Source organism: Lucilia sericata, unplaced genomic scaffold (assembly GCF_015586225.1).
Source record: "Lucilia sericata isolate MDLA Ls3-8-SP2 unplaced genomic scaffold, ASM1558622v1 Contig000164F_arrow, whole genome shotgun sequence".
In the NCBI taxonomy this organism is placed as follows: Eukaryota; Metazoa; Arthropoda; class Insecta; order Diptera; family Calliphoridae; genus Lucilia; species Lucilia sericata.
Window position 1 is genome coordinate 240,963 of NW_023994193.1, and position 6,061 is coordinate 247,023.

General features: G+C 27.2%; 1 long non-coding RNA gene across 1 annotated transcript; it reads left to right on the plus strand.

The window, feature by feature from the left end:
- The first annotated feature begins 234 nt into the window (after positions 1-234).
- Positions 235-5,707, plus strand: LOC119601446. Its single transcript, XR_005231230.1, has 4 exons — positions 235-599; positions 4,940-5,178; positions 5,261-5,484; positions 5,550-5,707. It is a non-coding gene; the product is annotated as an uncharacterized LOC119601446 (long non-coding RNA).
- The last annotated feature ends 354 nt before the right edge of the window (positions 5,708-6,061 follow it).

Here is a 6,061-nt window from a genome sequence, read left to right on the forward strand (position 1 = left end):
AATTTTATTACATTTACACGTGTGCACATATATATTACAAAAAGTAGGCGAAATATGCTTTATTGTTGGTTTTATTATATTTTCATACATATGTATGTATAAAAATCGCGAAAACTACTACCTGCTATTGAAAAATAAAAATGTTAAAATCGGTATTTTCTATATTATACTTTTCATAATTTTATTATACTCGCACGTGTACGTTTAAATATATACAAAGTTAGGTAAAAATCAACTTTACTATCATTGGATATTTGCAATTTAATTTTGATTCATATTCATTCAGAGTATTAATGACAATTCATTAGAATACATCAATTTACCCGCTGCTAAAAATCGCGTACGTAAAATAATATTAGCAACACCGCTAACGATAAAAACAAACACATTCTACGCAATATTTAAAACAAATAGTAACACAATACCAAAAACTGCTAAATGTATTTAATTAAATATATAAATTAATTGTTTAAAATGTGTTTCTGTAAAATTTTCTGTAAAAAACAAAGGAAGCAATCATTTTTTGCAAAAAAAAAAAACAAACAAATAAAATTCGTAAGAAAGAAGATTCGACACAACCTATTAATATGAAGGAAAAAGTAAGTACATATGCACAGTGAATCAACTAAGTTTTTTGCCTACCTTTTTTAAGAGAATTTTGTTTTTTGTTCATAAATAAAATTCAAAAAAACAGGTAAAAAGTAAACTTATGTTTTCCAATTAAAAATAGAGATTGTGTAGAATGGGAAAACCAAGAAAAAAATATTAAAATAAAAATTTTGGTGCATTTGTTGTTGCATTTTATGATTTTTCATCAGAATTTGCACGTCAATAAAGTATTTTGCATATTGATATTTCCAGTTAATTTTGTTGGGTTTTTCAAATTATTTTTTAATTGCTTTTTGGAATTTATTGTTTTATTGTTAAAAGGACACGTGTTAAGTATTTTTCAATTGTAATTTTCAAAAATCATATCCTTATTGTGTGAAACTGTGTAGTTATTTGCGCTAAAAATGTTTAAAGGGAAATAATGAGGCAATTCCAATATAAAAAATTAATTTAGATTTTTAGAACAAGTATAAATCAATGGAATTCAATTATGAGATGTTTAATCAATCATTAAAAAATATAAAATATAGAAATTGATGAAATAACACAAAGAATTATTAAAAAAACGCACTGAGTTGTCTTTCAAAATCTTTAACTGCCAAAGGAGAGCGACTTGTATCCAAGCAAAAACCATTGAAGTCCTCATTTATCTTCTCCAAAGTCCATATACGAACTTAAATGAACACTATGTTTAAATTTAGACCTCTAAACAGACCTTAGGCTGCTTGGAAACAATATAAAGCGAACAATCGTGTGGTACAGGAAAAATACTTAATTTAGATATTTACAAATAGGTTCTCATCACCTAAGATTCACAAAGCAATATTTTACAGCTAATACATACACTTATATATAGTTAGAACCCAAATCAAAATAACTTTCCAAATCCAACTACGCACAGTGGTATAGGAAAAAAAAAGAGGGAAATAATTCGGTAACTTCTAAACGGTTAATCCGATTTTAATGAAATTTGGTATGCACAAAGAGGAGGTGTTGTCGAGTTTAGGTTTTGAATTTGGACCTTATAGGCCAACCAGGGGCCCGGCGGGGGGTCCTCAAATTAGGACACCTCGGCTATGTTAAATTTGTAAAACGATCCTATTTCTTCATTTGAGTTCCGATTTAAAAAAAATTTCGTATATAGAATCTCCTCATCGAGCACTATAAAAAATGTCGTCGTAGCAGTAAATTATCTCTTATAGTTTAGGAGATATTCGCATTTGAATATTAAAATTTTAAAATTTTTACCGTCCTTACTTTAGTTTTTTTGATAATAGCAGGTCCAAATATTTCCGATTTTCGCCATTTTTTTTTATTTGCTTAACAACAAGTTTATATACCAAGCAGTGAAAGAATTATGTAAAAATCATGACTGAGTCCAAAGTTATAGGCATTTAAATTTAAAAAATTAAAAAAGGCGATTTTTTGTCATTTTTTTGGGAAAAAAGTATCTTTTTCTTTTTAAGTTATCTAAAAAGTTTCTAAGAAGATGTATATAGAATTTATACTTTTTGGAAAGCTGACTTTACATAAAATACGATAAATGAAACAAAACCTAAAAATTTTTGATACCGAGGGGACCAGGTCCATCCAAAAAAACCCTATTTTTTATGGAAAATTAAATTTTGAGCAAAAATTCTCAAATCGCATAGTCGATATCAAATTATAGTGACCTGTTTTATATGACCCAATAAGTTCTTAATCATTTTGTAACGGGTTTCGATAACCCCGCCCCTGGTATGGATATAATAGGCAAAAAACCAAAAAATCCCATTTTTGGGATTTTTTAAAACTTTTTTGGGAATTCCGGGATTTCTAATAAGAAAATTCGAAATTTTTATTTAATTTTGGATTTTGAGTAAAAAAATCTACCTAACTGTAAAATTTCATCAAAAAATATTCATAAATAAAATTTTTATTGCAATTTGAAAAATTTGTATCTTCGCAAAAACTGAATAAAAAACATTTTTTAATTTTTTTAAAAAAAGTATTCCGCGAATTTTTTAATTTTCAAAAATTATATACAGTTTTGAAAAATAGACAAAATTACCTTTCCATTGATATATAACATGCCTACCTAATGTTTTTTAAGTGACAAATTAATTAGGGAAAACTCAACATCTTTTAGAAAATTTACCTAGCACTATTATTTTCATCCATATATGTAACAAATTTAAGAGTTAACCTTATGGATGAAAATAATAGTGCTAGGCAAATTTTCTAAAAGATGTTGAGTTTTCCCTAATTAATTTGTCACTTAAAAAACATTAGGTAGGCATGTTATATATCAATGGAAAGGTAATTTTGTCTATTTTTCAAAACTGTATATAATTTTTGAAAATTAAAAAATTCGCGGAATACTTTTTTAAAAAAAAATTAAAAAATGTTTTTTATTCAGTTTTTGCGAAGATACAAATTTTTCTAATTGCAATAAAAATTTTATTTATGAATATTTTTTGATGAAATTTTACAGTTAGGTAGATTTTTTTACTTAAAATCCAAAATTAAATCAAAATTTCGAATTTTCTTATTAGAAATCCCGGAATTCCCAAAAAAGTTTTAAAAAATCCCAAAAATGGGATTTTTTAGTTTTTTGCCTATTATATCCATACCAGGGGCGGGGTTATCGAAACCCGTTACAAAATGATTAAGAACATATTGGGTCATATAAAACAGGTCACTATAATTTGATATCGACTATCCGATTTGAGAATTTTTGCTCAAAATTTAATTTTCCATAAAAAATAGGGTTTTTTTGGATGGACCTGGTCCCCTCGGTATCAAAAATTTTTAGGTTTTGTTTCATTTATCGTACTTTATGTAAAGTCAGCTTTCCAAAAAGTATAAATTCTATATACATCTTCTTAGAAACTTTTTAGATAACTTAAAAAGAAAAAGATACTTTTTTCCCAAAAAAATGACAAAAAATCGCCTTTTTTTAATTTTTTAAATTAAAATGCCTATAACTTTGGACTCAGTCATGATTTTTACATAATTCTTTCACTGCTTGATATATAAACTTGTTGTTAAGCGAATAAAACAAAATGGCGAAAATCGGGAATATTTGGACCTGCTATTATCAAAAAAAACTAAAGTAAGGACGGTAAAAATTTTAAAATTTTAATTTTCAAATGCGAATATCTCCTAAACTATAAGAGATAATTTACTGCTATGACAACATTTTTTATAGTGCTCGATGAGGAGATTCTATATACGAAATTTTTTTTAAATCGGAACTCAAATGAAGAAATAGGATCGTTTTAAAAATTTAACATAGCCGAGGTGTCCTAATTTGATGACCCCCCGCCGGGCCCCTGGTTGGCCTATAAGGTCCAAATTCAAAACCTAAACTCGACAACACCTCCTCTTTGTGCACACCAAATTTCATTAAAATCGGATTAACCGTTTAGAAGTTACCGAATTATTTCCCTCTTTTTTTTTTCCTATACCACTGTGCTACGCCTACTGTATTTAATTCATAAAATAATGCATTCAAAATATGAGGTAGAATATCAAAATTCTAGCATGTAATAGTTCTATAGTGGTATACGGTGATATCACCATACTTAGAGTGGCTAGGATGGTACTTAGTGTTAGCTTTATTGAATAAGAATCAATATTATACAATTCTAAATAAAATTCACACAGTAACTCCCCAAATAGATGGGGTTTCCGTAATGTAGTTTTTGTTTATGAATACAAAATGACCAAAAACCTAGATTATTTGTGTTATAATCTATAGATTTATACCCCACTAAAATTTTCTTTCTAGGTCCAAATCCATTGATTTCCTAATATATCATGTATCCAATTCAAAATTACTTATTATTTTCGAAATTAAATCAAAGAAACGATGGATTTCATGTTAAGTCAAATATTGAAAAATTCTTATAGGTATATGGGATAATAAATCGGTTAAGAAATGTCCAAACTTAGTCGTTCCACTACTAAAATATCTAAAAAATGTTTTTCTAATATATAGGAGTAATAATAATGCAGCAATATTAAAAAAAATGAACAAAAAACCTAAAAAAAGCAAAATACTTTATTGACCTTAGAAGTTAACAATACGTTCACATTTTATCAAAAATCTCGTTAATTAATATCACGATTTTACTTTTTATGGTAGAAAATTAAAATATAAGATATTCTTTAAAAAATACAATAAACAAATTGCTTTATTTTGCTAAAAATATTTGTTCAGATAAAGTTTTTTCTTAAAATTTATAAAATTTTACATAGGCAAATTACTTAATTGATTCACTGTATGTATATAATTTAATTTCATAAATATTCATAAATAAAATAAAAAGTGGTAATAATTATTTAGAACAATACTGCAGAAAACTTACGACTTGAATAAAAAAAACTTTCAAGACAAACTGGCAAGGATAACAGCAGAAAAAGTAACCGAAGCACAACAAAGTGGAGAATCTGAAGATCAACCTGCTGTGTCAAATCCTGCAATTGAAACCATACAAATAAAGGAAATTGATGCAACAATCATCGAAGTTATAAATTCTCCTGAAAGGAACTCCAGATAGATGTATGAAAAACTTTGAAAAAGATGTAAGTATAATACATATATAAAAATACCTATTAAACATAGTAAATATAAATTACTGTATTCTTATTGAATTTGTGTTTTCAGATAGTGCTATTAAAGGAAATAAAAGGAATAGTGTATGATAGCGTATTAGGGTCGACATTCAAGGCATCCCGTTTGGCCTGAAGACTTTGTTATTTATTTCATACAATAAATGGATGCCATTTTAACATGTACCTTTTCCGGGCAACCTTCAAAGACACAAGGGGATGATATGAGAAACAACAAATACGGCACATTGAATGGTGATGCTCGGAAAGCGTTAACAGGTAAGAATGTCAAGCTAAACGTATTAATGTTTACTATAATTTTGATTTTTTATATAATTGATTAGATTTCTGCCGAATATGCTCAAAAACATGAATGAACCCCTAAACTCCGCATGATGTTAATCAAACTAACACCCAATTTACACGATGATTTTTTTTCATGTTTGCCCAGACGTCTGTTTTCATGTTTGTCGATGATTGGTGGTGAGCGGGGTAGAGAAGAATGGGGGGTAAGAAAACAAACATGATTTGGGATTTTCATGATTGTTTTTGACATTCCTCTTTAAACTCATTCGTACTGTTGATATTATGCTCATGTAAAAAAATAATTATGTCTTTTTTTACATGAAAACATTAAAATTTGCATTAAAAAAATACTAAAGCGTGTAATTATTTTTTTTTAAATCAAATTAAATGGTTTTTATGTTAAAAATTTTATTTTATTTTTATTACGAATAAGTAATTAAAAAGGATTATACAATTAAACATCAAAAAAGACATGCATAGTTGCATGTAAAAAATCGCCGTATAAATGTTCATGATTTTTTGGAAGATTCTCAAAAGAGAATTGGAAAAA